Genomic DNA, 24,846 nt, shown 5'->3' on the forward strand with positions numbered 1-24,846 from the left:
TTAGCTGTCTTCAAGGTGCCTCTGTCTGCAGGGCCAGTTCTGGGATGAGGAGCATATATGAGTTTCCTGGTTTAGTCTTTCCAGCTGCCACCCAATAAATTGTCATGGACACACAGGCATCCCAGTATGTGAATAAGTGATACTCTGCTCCCTCTGGAACAAGGCCAAGGACACACAATGGTAGCGGAGGCTGGCTCCACACAGAACCAGGGAGGGGGTAGGGAACATGTCAGCAAAGGCACCACGACCTTGTTACAGTTTGTAAAGTTGTTCTTTGATTCGGCCCTCGCCCAGTTACTGTAACCCTTTAACTGTTTTCCAGAGTTTTGAGAAAAATGGATCTGCAAATTTTTGCTATTTGTTCAAAGATTCTGTGGGGAAAAATGCACCCTGGAGAGTCTAATGCCACTGTCTTGGTTGACTGGAGCTCCACAGAAAGTAATTTTTTAAAATTGGAGTATAATCAAGGTTGACAGAAGCTAATTAAGTAGGACATATGCAGGAAGGTTCTTAATTAGCCTTTAAAAAATTGTCACATCTTCTGACTTCAAATCTTAAGAATCAGTAGCCAGAAAAATGGCAGAGCATATGTGTGTCAAAGGAGGCTTGACTCAGAACATCTGGGCACAGAAGCAGTTGTTAGAAACACAGGATAAGGGCTAAGATTCAAGGACTCTGACCTTGTTGGAGAATTGTTGCCTAACAACGCGGAGGAAAAACTGAATTTAATAATTTCCCCTCATTGAAGTAGACAAGTTCATATTTCACATTGGAAATAATCAGTTTGAAGAGAAATAAAATGAAGCAGGTGGTTCTTGAGACTATGTCCCAAGAACCATGTGAACTCCATCAAAGACTTCAGATTGCGTTGCACCATTCTAGACGTAAAGATAGCAACCTCGTGCCTTGGATCGGATCAGCAGACAAGTTATGTTTGACCTTGTGGTATTGGTGAATGCAGTGTTTTAAAAATTTTGACTTTGCTGTCAACATTTAAACATGGGGAAATTCCACATAAAATTCAGATTTCTGTTTCACTCCAATCACTGGAAGACATGGCAGCATTGGGTCTGTATTGCTGCATGGCACGCCATATTGTCTTTTACCCTTAGCCTGTGGTACTCATTTACCAGCATATATGTTATGAGCCCTATTATGGAGGGATAAAATGTAGAAGTGAGATGTGGGAGGAACGAGCATTTATCAGGTGTTTATTCTATGCTTGGTACTATGCTTAGACTCTGACACTCACTGTTTTGTTTTAAACTGTCAAAAAAACAATAATCAATGAGAATACTGAGGTTCAGAGAGGACAAGTAAACTCATAAAGGTTACACAGCTCATGGCAGAGTCATAAGCAAATCAACATCTATTTTGGCTCTTTCTGCTATTCTATTATCATAACTCGAGTTAAAACAGTATCCTCATACCCTGGTACTCACATATTTGCCTTCCTGTACTGATTGCTATGGGCATGAACTTTGTTTTTTGACCTCTTTCTGCTGTATCACATCTATGAATGATAGAGGAAGCAAATCAACAAACATTTATTTGCAACTGTTATATGAAAGATGAATGAATGAGGTACATGCTTTAGACATGGTCCCAGCTTCTACTGGAATAGAGGCATTAAGATAAGTACACAAATAAGTACAATACAAAATGCAATAAATGGCATGTACCATGAGAGACATAGAAAGAAAGTACTATAGGAGCTGAAAGGAGAAAGAGAGCTTTTAGAATGTGTGGTGTGAAGTCATGAATGGATTGTGTGGTCATTGTTATCACCCTTTTCCTTGCTTTCCTCACATGCTTTCTGGACTCTGGCTGAAAAAGCACGTGTGTATATGTGTAGATATACAGATGTAATGATATTTGGCCCAGGGAATGGGTCAGATCATTAATCTGGAACTCAACTCAGAATCACTCAAGCCAGAATCTATATCCTTGTATTTAATAGATATCAAATGCTGGTACAACAATTGAGAGACAATGTAGAGTAGTTAAGAGCTCAGGTTCTGAGACCATACTATCTGAGTTGAAATCCCAGCTACACTATTTATTAGCTGTATAAGCTTGGGCAAGTTACTTAATCTCTCTGTGCCTCAGTGACCTTTAAAATATAAAATGGAGATAATAAAAGTATACCTGCTGTTCCAGTTTGCCAATGCTAATGCTAAGAAATGGATTGGCTTTTATAAAGGGGGTTTATTTGGCTACAAATTTACAGTTCTATGGCCATAAAAGGGTCCAAACTAAGGCATCAACAAGGGGATACCTTCACCGAAGAATGGCTGATAGCGTCTGGAACACCTCTGTCAGCTGGGAAAGGACGTGGCTGGCATCTGCTGTTCCTTTGCTCCTGGGTTGCATTTCAAAATGGCATTCCCCAAAACGTCTCTGGGTTTCTCTTAGCTTTTACAGAGCAAACTCTGGGCTAGCATCTCTAAACATCTCCAAGCATCTCCAAGTGTCGGTGTCAGCCCTTAGCTTCTCTCCAAAACGTCCCTCTCAACTGCTCTGAGCTCCTTCTGTCTGTGAGCTTTCCTATAGGACTCCAGTGATTTAATTAAGATCCACCCTGAATGGGCAGGACCATACCTTCACGGAAATATCTCATCAAAATGTTTCATCTACAGTTGGCTGAGTCACATCTCCATGGAAACAACCTAATCCAAATATCCCACAAGACTGGATAAAACATGGCTTTTGGGGAGACATAATATATCCAAACTGGCACACCTGTTTTCTAGGGTTATTATGAGAATTAACATGAGTTAATGCATATAAAATACTTAGAATAAGGCCTTCCACACAAATACCATTTACTATTATTATAAAATACATTATACCAATACGTTCAACATTCAAATAAAAAGATAAAAATTTACCCCTTAATCTATCACTACTTATTTAGTAGCCACTATTCCTAAGTCATTGTTCAACTCACTTTCACTTCTGGGTTTGATTAAGGCCAGTTTGTGTCATGGTCAGGACCACTAGGAAAATTCTAACAAAATGGAAGAGAGAAAGAATAGATTTTAAGTAGTATTGTTCATTTGTGATACATACACCTAATGAAACTCCACTGCACCTGCCATTCCTTCAATTACTTTGAACCAGGGTCAATCAAGGGAAGGCACCAAAAGCACATCTCTGCTTTTTCTCCCTGGCTCCTTATTTGGGTCATGTGCCAAATACGTTATGCAAAGGAAGTATCTGAGACATATGAGAACACAGCTAAGGTATTTAATTTCTTCACAGATAATTATTTTGTTTCATTTTGTATAATTTCATTTCATTGAGAAAATATAGGGTTTGGATTAAGGAAAAAAGTTTATATTTTCTGAACCTTCATTAAAATATAGTAAACATATGTTAAAATGATAATAGTTCATTAGGTTTTAAAACTTAAACCTCAAATCACTAAATTTATTTTTAAACAACTGTAATAATGTAAACTTATAAATAATCTTATTGAGGCAAAATTTACATAACAATAAACACATCAATTTTAAGTGTATAATTAGTTGCATTTAAGATATAGAAAATTTTCCTCATCTGAGAAACTTTGGTCATGCTACTGCACGGTAAAATTACCTTTGCCACTCCTGGTCCCGGGCAACAACTTGTCTGTTTTTTAAACTACAGATTAATTTTATCTGTTTTAGAATTTCATATAAATAGAATCAGACAACATCAATCCTTTGTGAGTGTTGTTTTATGTGCTTACTGGTCATTTGTGTATCTTATTTTATGGAGCGTCTGTTCAAATGATTTGCCCATTTTTAAATTGACTTCATTTTCTTCTTAATATTCAGTTTCAAGAGTTTCGCAAGTACTCAGCATATACATTTTTTTTGCCAAGTATATGTTTTGGGGATATTTTCTTCCAGTTGTGGCTTGCCTTTTTGTTTTATTAATGGCATGTTTTGAAGAGCAGAACTTTTAAATTTTGATGGAGTCTAACTGGTTACTTTTTTTCTTTAATGGTTTGTATCTTTTTGTGACCTAAGAAATATTTTCCCAAGATTGTAAAGATTTTCTCCCATTTTTTCCTTCTAGAAGTTTAATAATTTTGGCTTTTAAGTATAAGTCAATTATCTATTTTGAGTAAATTTTTACATACAGTATGAGGTAAAATATTGAGGTTCATTGCATATGAATATTCAGTCATTTTAGCAACCATTATTGAAAGACATTATCCTTTCCTTTTGAATTATCTTGGCAACTTGATTGAAAATCAATTGATTATATATATATATATATATATATATATATATATATATATATATGTAAATATTTTTTTTCCTGGATTCTTTTTCTGCCCTATAGACTTATATGTCTATCCTTAAAGCAATATTATATTATCTTGATTTCTGTAGTTAATACTATATCTTGAAATCAGGTAGTTTGATAGCCTCCAATTTTGTTCTTCTTTTTCAAAACTGTTTTGTTTATTCTACTTCATTTACATTTTCATATAAATTTTAAAATCAGCTTTTCAATTCCTAAAAATACATGCTGGAATTTTCTTTAGGATTGCATTCAGTCAATATATGAAATTGGAGTATACTGACATCTTAACAACATTGAATTTTCCAATCCATTAACTTGGTACATCTCTCTGTTTATTTAGATCTTTTAAAATTTCTATACACATTGTTCTGAGTTTTCATTGTACAGGTCTTGTACACAGTTTGTTACATTTATCCCTAAATAGTTCATATTTTTGATGTAATTACAGATAATATCTTTGTTTACATTTCATTTTCTAAGTGTTTGTTTCTGGAATATGTAAAACACAATTGGTTTTTGAATAGTAACCTTGTATCATTTAACCTTGTTAAGTTCACTTTATAGTTTTATTAACTTAAAACTATAGATTTTTTTTCCAGTAGATTTTTAAGGACTTTTAAATGTACATAACTATTTTGACTGTGAATAGACACTTTTAATTTCTCATTTCCAAACTGTTTTTTGTTTGGGTTTTTTGTTGTTGCCTTAATGTAATGGTAGGACTTCCAGTACAATCTTAAATAGAACTGGAGAGATGGACATCTTTGCAATGTTCCTAATCTTAGAGGGCAAGTATTCAGTCTTTTACCATTGAGTATGATGGTAGTTTTAGATGTTTTGTAGATAGCCTTTTCAGGTTGAGGAAGTTGCCTTTTATTCCTGGCTTGCTGACAGATATATTTTTAATAGGTGTTGAATTTGTTAATTGCTTTTTCTGTATCTTTTGAGATGACCACATGATTTTTTTCCTTTATTCTGTTAATATGGCAAATTATGTTTATCAGTTTTCAAATGTTAAGTCAACCATGCATTCCTAGGATAAACCTCACTTGGTCATCATGTGTCATCATTTTTACACATTGCTGGATTTAATTTGCTAGTATTTTTTTGAGGATTTTTGCATCTATGTTTTTGAGAGATATTAGTTTGTAGTATTTAAATTTGTTTTGTAATCTCTTTGACTAGTTTTGCAAACTCAGTAATGCTGGCTTCATAAATCAAGTTGAGAAATATTCCTTCCTCCTCCAATTTAAAAAAAGAACTATACACTAAGTATAATACATTATTTTAAGTTTTGATAGAATTCACCAATGAAGATCTGGTCCTAACAGTTTTGTTTGTGGAAAGGTTTTTAATTATGATTTCAATTTCTTAATAGATATAGGGCTAATCAGATTTTTAATTTCATCCTGCATCAGTTTTTGTTATTTGCATCTGTTTGACTATCTAGCACTGTCTAAGAAACCATGCTAAAACCTGGTGGTAAAACAACAGCAATCACATATTTTGCTCACCAATCTTCAATTTGGAAGAGCTCAATGGGAATAGTTCATCTCTACTCCATGCACTGCCAGCTGGAGAAGTTCAACCAAGAGTTGAATTATCTGTTTCAAAGATGGCTTAGTCACCTCGCTGATAAGTTGATTTTGGTTGTTAGCTGGAAGCTCATCCAGCTATGAGAGCTTGTGCCCTCGGTTCTCCTCCTTGTGTGCCTCTCCATGTAACCTGGACTTACTCACAACATGGTGGCTGGATTTTAAAGGCAAGTCTCCCTAGAGATAGAAGCTGTATTTACCTTTTATGACCTAGCCTCTGAAGTTACTTTTTACACTATTAGTAGAGGCAGTTGTAAAGTCCTGCTGTTTAAGGGGATGAGATATGGACTCCATGTTTGGGCTTCACTGGTAGTAGAGTTCTGAAAGAGCATGTGGGGTGAGAATTATTGCTGCTACATATTTGCAAAATACAATCTGCCAGGGTCTTTCAAAGGATTTGTCCATTTCATCTAAATTATAAAATTTATCTGCACAAAATTAGTAATAATATTTTCTTGATATCCTTTTAATATTTCAGACCTGTAATAATATCTCTTCTTTTACATTATTATTGGTAATCTGTCTCTTTTCTCTTTTTTTCCTTGATTAATCTAGCTAGGTTTATCAAATTTATTGATCTTTTCAAAGAACAAGCTTATGAGTTCACTCATTTTCTCCATTTTAAAAAATTTTATTGATTTCCAATCTTATCTTTATGATTTCCATTATTCTCCTTACACTGGCCTAATATGTTCCTCTTAATATGGCTTCTTAAGGTAGAAGCTTAGATAATTGATTTTGGACCCTTATACTTTCTAATATAAGTTTCTAAAGTTTAAAGCATTATTCTAAGCTTTGCTATAACCGGAGCCCATAAATTTTGATAAGTGTATTTTTACTTTCATTCAGTTAAAATTATTTCCTAATTTCTCTATTGATTCCAAGGTTATTTAGAGGTACTTAGCTAATTCCCAAGTATTTGGGGATTTTCCATTTAGATTTCGCTATTGATTTTTGTGTGTGTGTGTGTGGTAAGATACATAAAACAAATTTTCCCATTTTGAAGTTTACAATTCAGTGGCATTAAGTACATTCACAATGTTGTACAAACATCACTACTATCTAGTTCAAGAACTTTTTTGTTGCTACAAAAGAATTCTTTTGTGGTCAGAAAACATCCTGTATGATCTCTGTAGTTGTTGAGTATAGTGTTTTATAACTGTCAATTAAGTTATGCTGATTGACAGTGTTGTTCAAGTCTTCCATATGTTTGCTGATTTTCTGACTACTTGTTTTTATCAATTATGAGACAGGAGTGTTGAGATATTCAACTATAATTATGGATTTGTTTATTTCTTCTTTCAGTTTTGTCAGTTTTTGCTCCATGTATTTTGAAGTTCTAGAATTATGTGAATACATTTAGGATTATTATGCCTCCTTGATACATTAACCCTTTTATCTTTATGAAGCTGTGCTCTTCATTTCTGGCAATATGTATGTCCTATAGCCAAATTTGTCTGATACTAATATAGCTATTCTAATTTTTTTATGAGTAGTGTAAAATGGCATATCTTTTATGATCATTTATCTTTAACTTGTGTCTTTATATTTAAAGTGAGTTTCTTATAGATAAAGTATAACTAGATATGGCTTTACAAATACTACCTGGCAATCCCAGCCTCTTAATTGGAGCATTTAATCATTTATATTTATTATAATTATCAATATGGTTGGATGTAAGTCTATAGTCTTGCTACTGTTTTTTTTTGTCCATGCTGCTCTTTGTCCTTTTTTTCCTAATTCATTTTGTAGTGATTGAATATATTTTAGCATTCCATTTTATCTCCATTATTGGCCTATTAGTCATACTTCTTTGTTCTATTTTTTTAGTGATCACTAAGATTTAGAGTCTGTCTTTAACTTAACACACTCTATCTTCAAATCATACTATACCATTTTACATATTATGTAAAATCTTGCAAATGTATAACTGATTCAATTTCTCCTCTCCCATCCTTTAGGTTGTTGTTTTCTTACATTCCTTTTCTATATGTATTATAAACCACACATGACTTTCTTTTTATTATTGCTGCTAAAATAAAATCTTTTAAAGAAATTTAAAAATGTAAAATATATTTTATATTTACCCACCTATTGACCATTTCAGGTGCTCTTTATTGCTTTTTATACATCTATGCTTCCATATGGCATCATTTTCATACCACCTGAAGAACTTCCTTTAATACTTCTTGTAGTGCAGATGCTGACAGTAAATATTTTCAGCCTTTGTTGAATGAAAATGTCTTTATTTCTCCTTCAGTTTTGAAGAATATTCTTACCATATGTAGAATGTTAACTTGATGAAATTTTTATTTGCTTTTTTTTGCAGCACTTTAATGTCTTTTCTTTTGCATATTTTCTAATGAAAAATCAATTCTCATTCTTATCTTTGTTTCCCCATGTTGTGTGCCTTTTCCCCACCTTGTCTGATTTACAAGTCTCTCTTTATCAGTGATTTTCAGCAATTTGATTATAATGTGCCTTGATGGGCTTTTATTTGCCTTTATTCTGCTTATGGTTTATCATGCTTCCTGGACATGAGGATTTATAGTTTTTATCAAGATTGGAAATTTTTGTTTTTTATTTCAGTATTATAATTTCTTCCACTTGTTTCTCTTTTTCCCTTCTGGGATTCTAATTATGAGAATGCTTGGAGAGGGTTATGGGAAGATGACAGAGTAGGTACCTCCAGGAATCAGTCCCTCCACCATAACAACTATTAAACAGGCAAGAACTGTCTCAATCAACTATTTTGAAACTCCTTCTAATAAAACACTGTGCAACATCCAGAGAAGAGCAGGAGGAAGAGGCTGATAAATTTTGGTAAATGCTACTGATTTGCACTCTCCAGGCAATGGCTACCATTGCCCATCCCCTAGCATCAGAGCTGACAGCTGTGGGATATTCAACCCAGCCCCTGGTACAGCTTGCTGGTGCTAGGGTGGGATACAAAGACAGTTTCCCAAGACCTGGGTGTGTGTGGTCCAATAGCTCATTACTGCTTTTGATCATTTACTTCAGATTGTTGGGGTGTCCTGTTCTGAGGGCACTGTTCCATCCTGAACCAGGCAAAAGCAGCAGGAGACTAAAATGAAGTTTCTATCTTCAAAACTTCAGAAAACAGTTAAAAGTTTGCATTTACTGGGCAAGTACCAAATAAAGAAAGTGAAGCTTCAAAGAGCAATAGGGGAAGCTCCTGGCACACTTACTGGCCCCTCCCTCACCCCTTACCTGGGCAGTGTGAAGCTGACTGGTGCTGCCTTTGTGGGACCCTGGCCTCCTTCCAGCTGGGAAACACTGACCTGGGAAACTCCTCTTCAGCAGCCACTTCTCTCACACACACATTCAAAATCTGCCCTCCAGCAAAAGTATCTTGAGACAGCAAAAGCAGTCTAAGAAACAATTGACTCAGGCTGCCTGAGGTAAAGGCTTACATGTCTTAAGTTCTGTGGTGGAGGACCCACCATATGGATAAGGTCTGTTTTCTTGGGAGTAGAGGGACTATTCATATTCCTGTAAATAGGGTAACACCTAAGGCCACTAGCAAGCACAAATACAGGACAAGACACAGGCCCAGAAAAGACAGGAAGGACCCTGCACTTTTCATTCACCTTGGGCTAACCATCTTGATAGCAGAGCACCAGCACAAAGCCAATTTGTGAAGACTGTGGAAGGTGTTTTTTTTTTTCCATTGGTTTGTTGGATTTTGCTAGCTCCTGATACTCAAGAAAATCTCTGTATATAATTAGCTGGATACAAAGTCAAGAAACAGCTCAGGAACTAAATCCCAGAGGTAATATTTTAAAATATCAAAATGTATAGTGTGTAACAAAAGATTACAGGACAAATAAGGAAACAGGAAATTATGCTCAATCCAAAGGAAGAAGATAAAAATCCATAAAACATCAAAGAAGAAGACCAGACATTGGACATATGGGACAAAGACAAAAAAAAAAAAAAAAAAAAAAAAAAAAAAAAAAAAATCTTCAATATGCTCAAGGAGATGAAGGAAAATACAGAGAAAGAACTAAAGGATATCAGGAAAACAATGAATTAACAATATGAGAATCATGATAAAGAGATAGAATCAAACAGAATTACTAGAGTTTAAGCACAATGACTGAATGAAAATTCCCAGGAAGGTTTAAAGAGCAAATTGGAACTGGCAGAAGAAAGAATTAGTGAACTTGAAGACAAGACAATTGAAATGATTCAGGCTGAGAATCAGAAAGAAAACTGAATTAGAAAGAGCAAAATACCCTAAGAGGCCTGTGAGATACCATCAAATGTACCCATATATACATTATTGGAGTCCCAGAGAGAAAAGAAGGAAAGAAATGAACAGAAGGAATTTCAAAAAATAATGACAGAAAACTTCCCATACTTAGTAAAAGATGTGAATATGCACATCCAAGAATCCCAGAGAACACCAAACAGGATAAAGTTGAAGAGAAATGTGCCCAGTTACATGGTGGTCAAAGTGTTGAATGCAAAGGACAAGAAGAGAGTTCTGAAAGTTATAAGAGAAAAGCAACATGTTATGCACAAGGAAGAATCCCAGTTAGAGTAAGTGCTTATTTCTCATCAGAAACCATGGGGGTAAGGAGGAAATGGGTTGAAATACTTAAAGTGCTGAGAGAAAACAACTGGGCAGCCAAGAATTTTATATTCAATGAGACTTTCTTTAAAAAATGAGGGACAGATTAATACATCCTCAGTTAAACAAAAGCTGAGGGAGTTCACTACCACCAGACCTACCCTACAAGCAAGGCAAAAGAGGTTCTTCAGATTGAAAGGAAAGGATACTATACAGAGGTTCAAAGCAGATAAGCGTTTACCTATGAAAAGGTAACCATTTGAGTAATTATAAATTCCAGTAGTTTTGTATTTAGTTTTTAGTATGTAACTCTGCTTCTTATTTTTTATGGGTGATAAAATGCAAATGAATAAAAAGTAATGATAAATCTTGGTTTTGGAATACAATGGTCAAAGATATAATTTGTAACAAGTACATAAAGAAGGTTGGGAGAAGAAGAGATATAGGAACAGTATATGTGTATGTTATTGAAGTTAAGCTGGTGTCAAGTCAAATATGGTTGTTATAGATTTAGGATATTAATTTTTAACACCATGGTAAGCACAAAGAAAATATATGACAAATATATACAGAAAGAACTGAGAAGGGACTCAAAATGGTATCAAACAAAAAATCAAATAAATATGAAAGTAGGCATTAATGGAAGAATTGAGGATCAAAAAAGGTGTAAGACTTGCAAAAATCCAAATAGCAAAATGGCAGAAAAAACTCCTGCATTATCATAGTTACTTTAAATGTAAATGGATTAAATGCTCTAGTCAAAAGGCAGAGATTGGCAGAATGGATAAAAAGGATTGACCCAACTATTTGTAGTTTACAAGAGACTCACCTTAAATTCAAAGACATAAGTTGGTTGAAAGTGAAAGGATGGAAAAAATATACCATGCAAGTAGCAACCAAAAGAGAGCTAGGGTGGCCATAGTAATATCAGATAAAAAAATCTTTATGTAAAAAACTGATATGAGAGAAAAAAGAAGCTTATTATATACTAACAAAGAGGTTAATTCAATAAGAAGACATAACAAATATAAACAAATATGCACCAAACAGAGCCCCAAAATACATGAAGCAAATATTGACAAATTTGAAGGGAGAAATAGATGGTTCTATTTTAATAGTAGGAGACATCAATATACCACTTTCAATAATAGAACATCTAGACAGAAGATCATAAGGAAATAGAAGACTTGAATGATACTGTAAACCACCTAGACCTAATGGACATATATAGAACCCTTCACCTAACAGCAGCACAATACCCATTCTTCTCTAGTGCACATGGTTCATTTTCTAGGATACATCACTTGTTAGATCATAAAATGAGCCTCAATAAATTAAAAATAATGAAAACATACAACTTCTCTGACCCCAATGGAATGAAGCTGGAAATCAATAACAGAGGGAGAAATGGAAAATTCACAAATATGTGGAAAGTAAACAAAACATTCTTAAATAACCAATGGGTCAAAGAAGAAGTCACAAGAGAAATTAGGAAATATCTTGAGGCTAACGAAGATGAAAATGCAGTATACCAAAACATATGACATGCTGCAAAGGCAGTGCTGAGAAGGAAATTTGTAGCTCTAGTTGCTTATATTACCAAGGAAGAAAGATCTCAAAAATCAGACATCTAACCTCCATACTAGAGGATCTAGAAAAAGAAGAGCAAACTAAACCCAAATTGAGCAGGAGGGAAATAACAAAGATTATAGCAGAGATAAATGAAGTAGAGAATAAAAAATAGAGATAATCAAAATAAAAAATTGGTCCTTTGAAAATATCAATAAAATTGACAAATTCTGTGCTAGGTGACAATGAAAACGAGAGAGGACACAAATAACTAAAATCAGAAATGAAAAGGGGGACATTCTACTGATCCCACTGAAATAAAAAGGACTAAAAGGGATAGTATGAACAACTGTATGCCAACAACTTAGATAACATAGATGAAATGGAAAAATTCCTAGAAACATACAAACTACCTACACTGACTCAAGAAGTAGAAGATCTCAACAAAACAGTAACTAATAAAGGGATTAAATCAGTAATCAAAAACCGTCTAACAAAAAATCCAAGAACAGATGGTTTCATAGGGGAATTCTACCAAACATTACAAAAGAGAACACCAATTCTGCTCAAACATCACCTTCATACCAAAGCCAGAAAAAGGAACCACAAGAAAAGAAAATTACAGACATAGATTCCTCTTGGATATAAATGCAACAATCCTCCACAAAATAGTAGCAAATAGAATCCATCAGCACATTAAAAGAATTACACACCATAATCAAGTGGGATTTATCTCAGGTATGCAAGGGTGGTTCAGCATAAGAAAATCAAATAATGTAATATACCACATTAATGGAATGAAGGAAAAGGAAAACTCATGATCATTTCAATTGATGCCGAAAAGGATTTGACAAATTCCAGCACTCTTCTTGATAAAAACACAGAAAACTAAGAATAGAAGGAAACTCCCTCAACAAGATAAAGGGAATATTTTTATGGAAAAATCCACAGCTTACATCATACTTAATGGTGAAATACTGAAAGCTTTACCTCTAAGATCAGGAACAAGACAAGATGCCCACTGTCACCACTGCTATTCAATATTATACTGGAAATTCTAGCCAGAGCAGTTAGGAAAGACAAAGAAATAAAAGGCATCCGAATTAGAAAGGAAGAAGTAAAACTTTCTCTATTGCAGATGATGTGATCCTACATACAGAAAAGCCTAAACAATCCACAACAAAGCTACTGGTACTAATAAACTAATTTAGCATAGTGATGGAGTACAAGATCAACACTCCCAAATCAATAATGTTTCTAGCACTGGTAATGAACAATTTGAAGAAGAAATCAGGAAAATGACTTCCATTTACAGTAGCATCTAAAAGAATCAAATATCTAGGAATAAATCTAACCAAGGCTATAAGGGACTTATATACAGAAAATTATAAAACATTGCTAAAGGAAATCAAAGAAAACAAATAAATGGAAGGATATTTTATGTTCCTGGATTAAAAGACTAAATATTGTTAAGATGTCAATTCTACCAGAAATGATTTACTGATACAAACAATCCCAATCAAAATTCCAACAACTTTCTTTGCAGATATGGAAAAGGCAATCATCAAATTTATATGGAAGGGAAGGGACCCCAAATAATCAAAGCCATATAGAAAAAGAAGAACAAAGTTGGAAAGATACACACTTCCCAATTTTAAAATGTGTTACAATGCTACAGTAATCAAAAGAGCATGGTACTGGCACAAGGGAAGACTTAGCCACAAGTGGAATTGAATCGAGAGTTCAGAAATCCTCCTCCCCCCTCCCATATTTATGATGAACTGATTTTTGACAAGGGTGCCAAGTCCACTCATTGGGCAACCACTCACAGACTGCATCCTACCTCCCCACTGCCTTCAGTTTGACTTAAAACTCAGGCTGGAAGAACCCCATCCTGTTATTCTTCAGCCCCTGGTGTGCTTACAACACTGTCTTAGTGTCCTCAGGTGCTGTAACAAAGTGCCACAAACTCAGTGGCTTCAAACAACAGAAGTTTATTCCCTCACATTTCTGAAGGCAATAAATTTGCAACCAAAATATCAGCACGGCCATGCTCCCTCTAAAACCTGTATGGAAGGATCTTTCTCTGCCTCTTCCAGCTTCTGGTATTTGCCAGCAATCTTTGGTGTTTCCTTCCTTGTAGCTGCATCACTCTGATCTCTGCCTTCTCCATTTTCACGTGGACTTCTCTCCTAAGTGTCTGTATCTGTCTCCAAATTTCCTCTTCATAAAGACAGAATGATATAGCATTTGGACCCATTCTACTCCAGTTCCAGTTCAGCCGCATTTTAACTAATTCCATCTGCAATGACCCTATTTTCAAATCAGGTCACATTCATCGGACATGGGTTTAGGACTTGAACGTGTCTATTTTGGGGGAACATGACTCAACCCATGACAAATGCTTCATGTACCAGTGCATTCTAATGATTCATTTTGGTGCAGAATATTTCCAAGCCACTCCATATAAGCAAAACAGGACTGTTTAATGGAAGGGGAAATTGAGGCTATGACTTAGATCATAGCAAACAGCAGCCAAGATTCCAGCCTTTTCTCCAATCTTGCCACTCTTCTCCAGGGTTCTTTCTTCCTGGCCACCCTTCAAGTCTCCCTTCTTCTGAGCCAGCATTCTGGGCACTGCACTGGGTTTATCCATGGCTGAGGGCAGGCTTTGAAAGGGAGGTCGTATTTTTACAATACTTGGTTTCCAGCAAAAAGAATTTCTCTCAAATCCACAGACATTTGACATTAAACAAGGATCTAAGACATACTTGATGTTATTTTTATATATTATTTAGAAAATTCAGCTCTCATCCGATATTCAAATAAGCTTTCAAAACATGTGACTGTAACATTGACAACAAAGCCGGCAGTCTGATGCCATGTTTGTGGAAATTAAGGGCTTAAAAGCTCCTTAGTGACTTAAAAAATTTGTATAATCAATAAAGCATTTTCCCAAGTAGTGGTGTTAGTTTTGTTTTGCTTGACATTCAAAATGATCGTCAGTACTCAAAATGAGCCGAAATGATGATCTCTTTAACGGGTCTCTATGCAAACTAAAAAGATTTTGAAATTCAGAAACTTGGAAACATTTTTTAGTATTTGAACTCATCTTTCTTCACCCTTTGGGTTTGTAGGACAAACACTTGCATGCAATTTTCTCCCTAAAATATGAAAAAAAAAAAAACCAAAGCAAAAAGAATTCTTGGTATTGTCCCACAGGTCACTCAGGCTTTAATTTGTTAAAAAATCTGCTTTACCCTATGCTTCATTTTGGAGAGTTTCTATTATTATGTCCTCAAATTCACTGATCTTTTTTTCTGCAGTATCTAATTTGATAAGTACATCCTCTGAATTTTTCTTTTCAGAACTTATATTTTCATCTATAGAAGTTCCACTTAGTTCTTTTCCATAACTTCTATTTTTGTTATTATGATCATGTTTTCCACAATAATCGTTGTGCATATTTATAGCTGTTACAATATCTTTGATAAATTTTTTTTACCACTGTCATTTTTGTTTCTGTTATTATTTGCTGATTTGTCTCTTAATGGGTAGCATTAAAAAAATATTTTTTTTGCCTTTTCAGTAATTTTTTATTGGATCCAGTACACTGTGAATGCTACAATGTTGAGTGTTTTGATTTTGTCTTACTTGAAAAAAATGTTGAACTTTGTTTTAGCAGGCAGTTAAGTAATTTGCAGACCAACTCTATCCTTTCTAGTTTTATATTTTAGATTTGCTAGGGAAGGGCTGGAGTAGCTTTTACTTAGGAATGGAGTGCACTGATACTAAGTCATGACCTTTTTGAGATTTCTTTTCCATATGACAGGTGTTCAACAAGATTTCTTCACTCTGGCTGATTGAATCTGACCATCTCCCAGTTCTGTATAAGCTCTGGGTAAGGTTCAGTTAACAGCTTCTCTATAGTTGTTTCCCTTGCCTGATAGAATTTATGTTTAGCAACAGACTTAAGGGATTCCTCTTCAGATTTCTGGAGTACTTTCTTTGCATTTCTCCCTCCTATCCTGTACTCTGTCCCAAATTTAAGCTGTGTCAGTCTTCTCAAAGCACAAACTCTGTCTTTTCAATTTACAACTTGGCATGACTACTGTGATATGCTTGGGTTTTCCCTTTCTATAGCATTGTATTAGTCAGGGCTCTCTGGGGAACAGAACCAACAGGATGGATATATATATATATATATATGCTCATGTGTCTGTGGGGATGCACAAGTCCAAATTCCATAGGGCAGGCTGCAAGCTGGGAACTCTGATGAAGGTTTTTGTTGAATTCCCAAGGAGAAGCTGGCTTGCTAAAGTGGAGATGGATATTTTCCGTTCTCTTCTGGGTTCCACTGATGTTCAGCTTCTTGCTTTCTGTGGCTTTTTCTCTGCCTAAATTTTATCCCACTTATAAAGGGCTCTAGTAATAGGATTAAGACCATTCTTACTGGGCTGGGCCACACCTTAACTGAAGTAACCTCATCAAAAGGTCCTACTTACAATGGATTCACACTTACAGGAATGGATTAGATGTAAGAACATATCTTTCTAGCATACATACATCTTCAAACCACCACAGGCACAATCTGGGAAGTATTCCTAGATAGAAGGATTGGGTGATCCTAGGGCTTACTTCATTGACTTCCTTTTTCTCATAGCTCTCAATGCTGTGCCGCCTAGTTTCTAATATTTGAAAACATTTTTTCTATTTCTGCTCAGTTTTCTGGTTCTTAATGGTGGGAGGACAATTCCAGTACCAGCTGTTCCAAAATAGTTGGAAGTAAATTAAATTTACTTACAATGTTAAGCCTGGTATTGATGGAGCAGTTTCATGAGGAGATTGTTTTTTAGAAACTGTTTTTTTTTTTTTTTTAAATAACTGTCCATAGCATTGTTGAAAAATAGTGTACATGCTTTCAGCAGGGTTTGATTAACTGTATGGGACAGAGCAGTTTGGGAGGGATCCAGAACTAGAACCAGACCCAGTGGCAAGTTGGTGATGGGCAGGTGGATATATCTGACTCTGGTACCATAGGAAGTTAGAGCTGGAGCCACAAGTATTACATGGTTGGGTAATGATATGATTGACAATATGAATTAAGTCCTTAATATAACTAAGCACTGTGCTAAATGTTTTACAGATTGTAACAGAAATCATTTGTTGTTATACAATCATCTTCAAAAATCAAGGCTACTGGATTACAGTCTAACAGTTTCAGGTATTTCCTTCTAGCTATTCTAATTCACTAAAAATTAAAATGTGATATCTATGTAATGCATAAGAATAACCTCCAGAATGACTTCTTAATCCTATTTGAAATCTCTCAGTCACTGAAACTTTATGTTGTTTCAATTCTCTTCCCCCTTTTGGTCCAAGAAGCCTTTTTCAATCTCATGATGCCAGGGCCAAGCTCACCCCCGCGAGTCATGTCCCACATTGCCAGGGAGATTTACACCCCTGGGAGTCATGTCTCATGTAGGAGGGAGGGCAGTGAGTTTACCTGCAGAGTTGGCTTAGAGAGAGAGCCTGGCCCTGTTTTGACCAGGAAATACGGACTTGGGAAAGGTCTCTCTTGGGGAGATGCTCCTCCTAGAATTTGCCCTCCCAGCCAAAGCAGCAAGACACAATGAAAGGGATGTTAAAAAAAATTATAGGGGCAAATAAAAAACAAATAAAACAGATCAACATTCTTGAAGAAGGAACAGGGGTAAGAAGCTTTCTCCTGAGGGTGAAACAATTGCACAAATAGTGCAATCCCCAAAACTGTACCACATATCCAGGGCAAGAATCAGAGGTGGAAAAATCTGATCAGTTAAATATGAGCTATTCTACAGGTCTAGAATAAGTTGACCCAAGTGTCAAAGAAAAGTCTTAGCAACAAGAAAACCCTAGGAAAGAGAGAGAAACTGAGTAATTCATCAGAGTAAATTCATCAAGATAATCAGATGCTTAGACACCAGCAAAAACCTATAAGCCATACTAGGAAACAAGAAGATATGGCCCAGTCAAAGGAACAAATTAAAACTTCAGAAGAGACACAGAATTTGGAACAACTAATCAAAGATGTTCAAACAAATCTCTTAAGTCAATTCAAGGAGATTAAGGAAAACATTGTACAAGAGATAAAGGATATTAAGAAGAAATTGTTTGAGCACAAAGAAGAATTTGACATTATAAAAAGAAACATAACAGGACAGTTGAAATATTACAGACAGAAGAATAGATAGAAAAAAGAATGGGAAAAATCAATCAGGGTCTCAGGGATTTGAATGACAGCACAAAGAGCACAAACATATGTGTCATGAGTATCCCAGAAAGAGAAGAGATGAGAAAAGAGGCAGAAGGAATATCTGAGGAAGTAATGGCTGAAAATTTATCAACCTTTATGAAGGACATATATACACATGTTCAGAAGTGCAACATACTCCAAAAAAAGAATAAATCCTAATGGACCTACTGTGAGACACATACTAATCAGAATGTCAAATGACAAAGATAAGAAGAGAATCCTGAAAGCAGCAAGAGGAAAGCTATTCACTGTCTACAAGGGAAACACAATAAGGCTAAGTGCTGTTTCTCATCAGAAACCATGGTGGTAAGAAGGCAGTGGAATGATATAGTTAAGATATTGAAAGAAAAAAACTGCCAGCCCCAAATTCTTTATCTGGCAAAACTATCCTTCAAAACTGAAGGAGAGTTTAAAATATTCACAAATAAACAGAAACTGAGAGAGTTTGTTGACAGAGATCTGCCCTACAAGAAATACTGAAGGGAGTTCTGCAGGCTGAAAGGAAAAGACAGGAGACAGAGTTTTGGAGGAGAGTAGAAATGAAGATTATCACTAAGGATAACTAAAAAGGTAAAAAGAAAGACAAAGATAAGATATGACATATAAAAACCAAAGGATATAATGGTTTAAGAAAGTACTGCCTTTACAGTAATATCATTGATGTAAGTGGATTAAGCTCCCCAATCAAAAGACACAGATTGGCAGAATGGATAAAAAAGTATGATACATCTATATGCTGTCTACAGGGGACTCACTTTAAACCCAAGGACACAAATAGGTTGAAAATGAAAGGTTGGAAAAAAGATATTCCATACAAGTAGTAACCAAAAAAAAAAAAAAAAAAAAAAGGTGGAATATCTATACTAATATCAAAAAAAAATGGGATTAAAATGCAAAACTGTTGTAAGAGACAAAGAAGGACACTATATATTAATAAAAGAAGCAACCCACCAAGAAGAAATAACAATCATAACTATTTATGCAGCAAACCAGGGTGCTTCAAAATACATGAGGCAAACACTGGCAAAAGTGAAGGGGAGTGGGGAGTGAAGGGAGAAATAGACTATAAAAATAGTTGGAGACTTCAACACACCACTCTCATCAATATATCGAGCATCTAGACAGAAGATCAATAAGAAAACAGAGAACTTGCGTAAGATAATAAATGAACTAGACCTAACAGACATATATAGAATATTGCACCCCAAAGCAGCAGGATATACATTCTTTTCAAGTGCTCATGGATCATTTTCCAGGATAGACTACATGTTGGGTCACAAAACAGGTCTCAAGAAAATTAAAAATTGAAATTATGCAAAGCACTTTCTCTGACCATAATGGAACAAATAACAATAACAGGTGGAGAATCAGAAAATTCAAAATTAATATGAATTAGAAGACTAAATATCATTAAAATGTCAATTCAACCCAAATTGACTTACAGATTCATCGCAATCCCAATCAAAATGCAAACAGCCTACTTTGCAGAAATGGAAAAGCCATTTTGGACTATGGATGATGACTGTCGTTAATAGTAGAAAAACAAGAATGTTATTTCATGAACTAGAACAAACATACATTGGTCTTACAAAGTGTTAATAATAGGGTAGTAAATGGGAAAAAATATGCCTAATGCAAACTATAGACTAGAGTTAACAGTAATATTTTAATATCCTTTCATCAATTTTAACAATGGTACCACCCAACACTTAGGGTCAATAATAGGAGATATAAAGGTTATGGAATTTTTCCTTTTGGAGTAAAGAAAATGTTCCACAATCAACTGTGGTGATGAATATACAACTCTGTGATTATACTGTGAGACAATGATATTAAATTTTGAATGTATTGTATGGTGTGTGAATATATCTCAATAAAACTGCTTTACAAAAAAATTATTATAGGGCTCAGAAAAAATTATTTGCAAGGGACTGGGAAGCATCTCAATCCATTTTATGAAGCCAACACAGTTTAATACTGTAAAATCAGATAAAAACTTTATAGCAGCAGCAGCTACAATAAAAACAACAAACTAAAACTATAGACCAGTCTCATTTATGAATAGATATAAACTTCTGAAAAATATTAGCAAAAATAAGTCCAGCAGTGCATAAAAATAATAAGATATTAGGGGAAAATATTGTTTATTTTAGGAATCATAGAATGGTTTAGTATAAGGAAATTAATCAGCACAATTCATTTATGTGCTAAAGAAAGTATAAATTTTATATAGTTATATCACTGGAAATTTGAAAGGTATTTAATAAAATTTAGAAGTCATTAACAATAGGAACACTAAAACAGGAATAGAAAAAAACTAAAATTTCATACAGATAATTGTAATGGACATTGTCGTTCTCATCTCAACATCTGTTCTATTCTGCTCCTATTGTGTCAGCAGCCACTGGCATGTGATATTAGCCCAGTTCATTAATTTAAACCAATAATATTAAATCATATCCTCCTTGCCATCAATTTGTTCAGGAGCCAAAGCCTAAGCCAATCAGAGCATGGCATTCCTCTGGGCACTTTTAGGAAAACTTGCATCAGTCTTAGGGATTTACAGAGTAAGGTGATCTTTTCTTTCCTTTGATATTTTCATGCAGAATGTAAGGCTGCAACACTCTACCACAATATACTAGTTTGTCTGGGAATTTATTTTGGGTACTCAGATATAAATTTAATAAGAAGCACAAACCAAAAGGCTAATAATTTGATTATATCAGAAATTAAAATTTCTATCTATTGAAGGAACTCATGAAGTTTATGAAGATAGAAAACAGGCAGATGGCAGAATGGGAGAAGATATTTGCAATGCCTAAGTCTGATAAGGGATTACTATCCTGAATAGCAAGAACTCCTGAAAATTAAGACAGCTACCCCAGCAGGAAAGTAAACATAATATCAACAGACAATTTACAAAAGAAAAAGTCCCCAAAGTTAATAAGCATACAAGGAAATGCTCAAAATTATTTTTAATTAGGGAAATGCAAATTAAAACAATAATTAGGTATCACTTAATATTTCTTAGAATGGCAAAAATTGGAATGGTGGAAAATACCAAGTGGGATGTAGAATTGAGTAACCCTAGGCACAGCTTGCTGAAGGTCTTTAGAAACCAAACTCACCTTCCATTTGAAATAAAAGTTGGACCCTGTCTTAGTTTGGGTTTCCTGGAAGCAAATTCTGAGTAAGGATTCCAGTGCAGGTGGTAGGTTGATCTGGGAGGAACAGAACACTGGTAGGAGAGTAGGGAAATGATGAAGAGGAAAGCAGCCAAAATAAGGGTGCCTTACTAAGCCAGTTACAGCACTGGGCGAATGGAGTTCAGCCCCTGAGGAAACTCTGGGAAACTGTAAAAACAGATTAACTGCCAGTTATCCCAGCCGAGGGTCAAGAGTAGGGTCAACCTCATGGAAGTGTGATCAGTGCAATGGCGCAGAGCCCCTCGTGCTGAAAGGCCTAAAACTTGGGATTTAATGGTCTACTGAGCTGTTTAAAATTCTGAATTCTTTATCTTTGAATTTGTATTGTGTAAGTGAAGTCTGATGGAAAAATGGAGACTGCCCCAGGATCTTACAGTCTCAGCTCAGGCTAGATCTCCCTTTCCGCTGCCTCCTTACCTTCCCAGGATGTGTCCTAGGCTGCTGGCTCTCTGCTACCTGGTGGCCCAGGCCCTGCCCCATAACTGGTGCCACCCTCGGGCTGGGGTGGTGACTGGTTGCATCCAAGTGGGTAGGCTGGCATTGGGGGGGCGGGAAATGTATGTTCTGTTGCTTTTTGCCCCCAGCAGTCACCTTGGTGCAAGTGTGGGGAAGTAGGGGTTGGGGTTGGATGCCAGGCAACGAATTTCTGGCAGTGTCAGGGTGACTTCTGTGGGTAATTTCATGGGTGTCTGTCACCCTCTGTAATCCAGATACCCAGGTCATCTTGATGAGAAGTTGTAATCCCTTGGGAGTGGCTCATCCTCCATGGGAAGTGGAGATTTGTTCCCTCACCCCCAGCCCAGCCCCATATCTTCATTCTGCCCTGGGCCCTGCAAATTATGTAGCCAGCTCTGATCAAGAGAACTGAATATTTTAACATCAACTTTGGAGAGTCATTGATGGAGGGCTACTGGGAGTGGAGGTGTGGGTGTTACTCCGGTGGCAGGTAGCCCTGTGGGTCATGGCTCTAATGGTCTCTGTGCCAGTTTGGATGTATTATGTCCCCCAAAACGCCATGTTCTTTGATACAATCTTGTGGGGCAGACATAACAGTGTTGATTAGATTGGAATTCTTTGATTGAGTGTTTCCATGGAGATGTGACTCAATCATCTATGAGTGAAATGTTTGATTGGATAATTTCCATGGAGGTGTTACCCTGCCCATTCAATGAGGTTCTGAATTAAATCACTGGAGCCATATAAACAAGCTGACAAACAGAAGGAGTTCAGAGCAACGGAGAGTGACATTTTGAAGGAGCTGCAGCTTACAGAGACATTTTGGAGAATGTAAGCCAGGAGCAAGCAGATGCCTAGAGAGGAACATTGTGGGAAAAAGCCATTTTGAAACCAGAACTACAGAGCAGATGCCAGCCACGTGCCTTCCCAGCTAACAGAGGTTTTCCGGACACCATTGGCCATCCTCCAGTTAAGGTACCTGATTGTTGATGCCTTACCTTGGATACTTTATGGTCTTAAGACTGTAACTGTGTAACCAAATAAACCCCCTTTATAAAAGCCAATCCATTTCTGGCATTTTGCTTAACGGCATCATCAGCAAACCGGAACAGTTCCTTATGATAAAAACCTTTCAGGCCCAGAGATTTAGATCCCAGCAGCTGCAAATCTGCCAGAGCACACAGAAAGCTCATAGAGATATGGTGTGTGTGTGTGTGTGAATGTCATACTGAAAGCATCTGCTGGAGACTACTTTCTTTACATAATGCATAAAAATAAAATCCAGCTACATCAAATACTTAAATATTTTTAAAAATAAAAATCTTATTAGGAAATTAATAAAATAGGGATATAGGGACGTTAATGACAATGTCTGCTAGAGATGCCTTACTTTATACAATACATAAAAATAAATACCAGCTGCATCAAATACTTAAATTAAAAAAAAAATATAACTCTTATTAGGAAACTAATAAAATCCAGATTAGGGAGATCTTTTTAGCCATGACACGAAACTCAAAGGCCATAAAAAAGATAGATGGATCTGATTACATTACAAAATGTAGGCAAAAGAGTTCATAAACTAAATTAAAAGACAAATAACATGCTGTGAAAAGTATATGCATTCTATGAGATCGACAAGTGATAAATATCTATATTAAGCAAATAACTCTTATATATTGATAACAAAAGACAAACACTCCAATAGAAAATCTTTCAAAAGTTGAGAATAGGCAATTTACAGAAATGCAAATCTAAAATGATGAATGAACCTGTGAAAGTTTTCAATCCTCAGTAGTAATCAAAGAAATGCAAATTAGAGTTACAATGAGTCCTTCTCAACCATCAAATTGGCAAAAATTAAAATAATTGATAACACCTACTGCTGGCAGGGATATGGGGAATAGCATGCTCAAGCATTGCTCCTGGAAATGTGAATTTTTATAGCCTTTTGGAAAAATAATCTGTAAATATCTACACTAAGCAAAAATACACATGATTTGACTCAGCATTCCCATTCCAGGAACTCTATTCTATAGAAATAAAGCTCCAGTGTATAAAGTTATGTACGTGCACCCACACACCCCCAAGAATGTTCATTGCAACATTTTTCTGGAAACAAGGTAATGCCTATTAACATATTTTGACAATTCATAGGATAGAATGGTACGCAACCCATGCAAAGAATGAGTTAGTTCTAGATAGACCTACATTAGTTGCTTGGAGAGATTTCCATGATGTACTTTTAAGTGGGGAATGGAAGATGCAGAGAAATATATATATTAATATTCAATTAAAAAATCCTATGTGTATGTATGTGCATGTATTTACATACGGCTATGTGAACATGAAAAGGAATTAAAGATTATACTAGGTTAACAATGGTTCATTCCTTGGCTGGGGGAGACAGAATGGAGGGGGTATAGAAGATGGAGTGAGAAAAAAAGAGGGTACTAGGGAAGTTTTCCACACTAACAAAAACTTTTTAAATATAATCACATTTACATAAAATTTTATATATGTATAAGCATTTATGACATACATAAAGAAATCTATTAAACTTGAACATAAAATATTAATAGTGGTCATATCAAGGAGGTAGGATTGCAGGTGATTTTTCTTTTCTTTTTTTATACTTTTAATTATTGTTTGAGATTTTTTTCAGTCAATATCATTCACAGGATCAGAAACATTTCACAACAATCCTGGTTCAGAGAGGTGAAGTATCTAGACTAATGTCATACAGCTGGTAAGTGGAAGAGCCAGGATTCATCCCAGCTGTGTTTGACCCCAAAGTCAGCACACTTTCACACACAGCACACATTTCCA

The sequence above is a fragment of the Choloepus didactylus genome, chromosome 9, assembly GCF_015220235.1.
Source record: "Choloepus didactylus isolate mChoDid1 chromosome 9, mChoDid1.pri, whole genome shotgun sequence".
NCBI classification, from domain to species: Eukaryota; Metazoa; Chordata; class Mammalia; order Pilosa; family Megalonychidae; genus Choloepus; species Choloepus didactylus.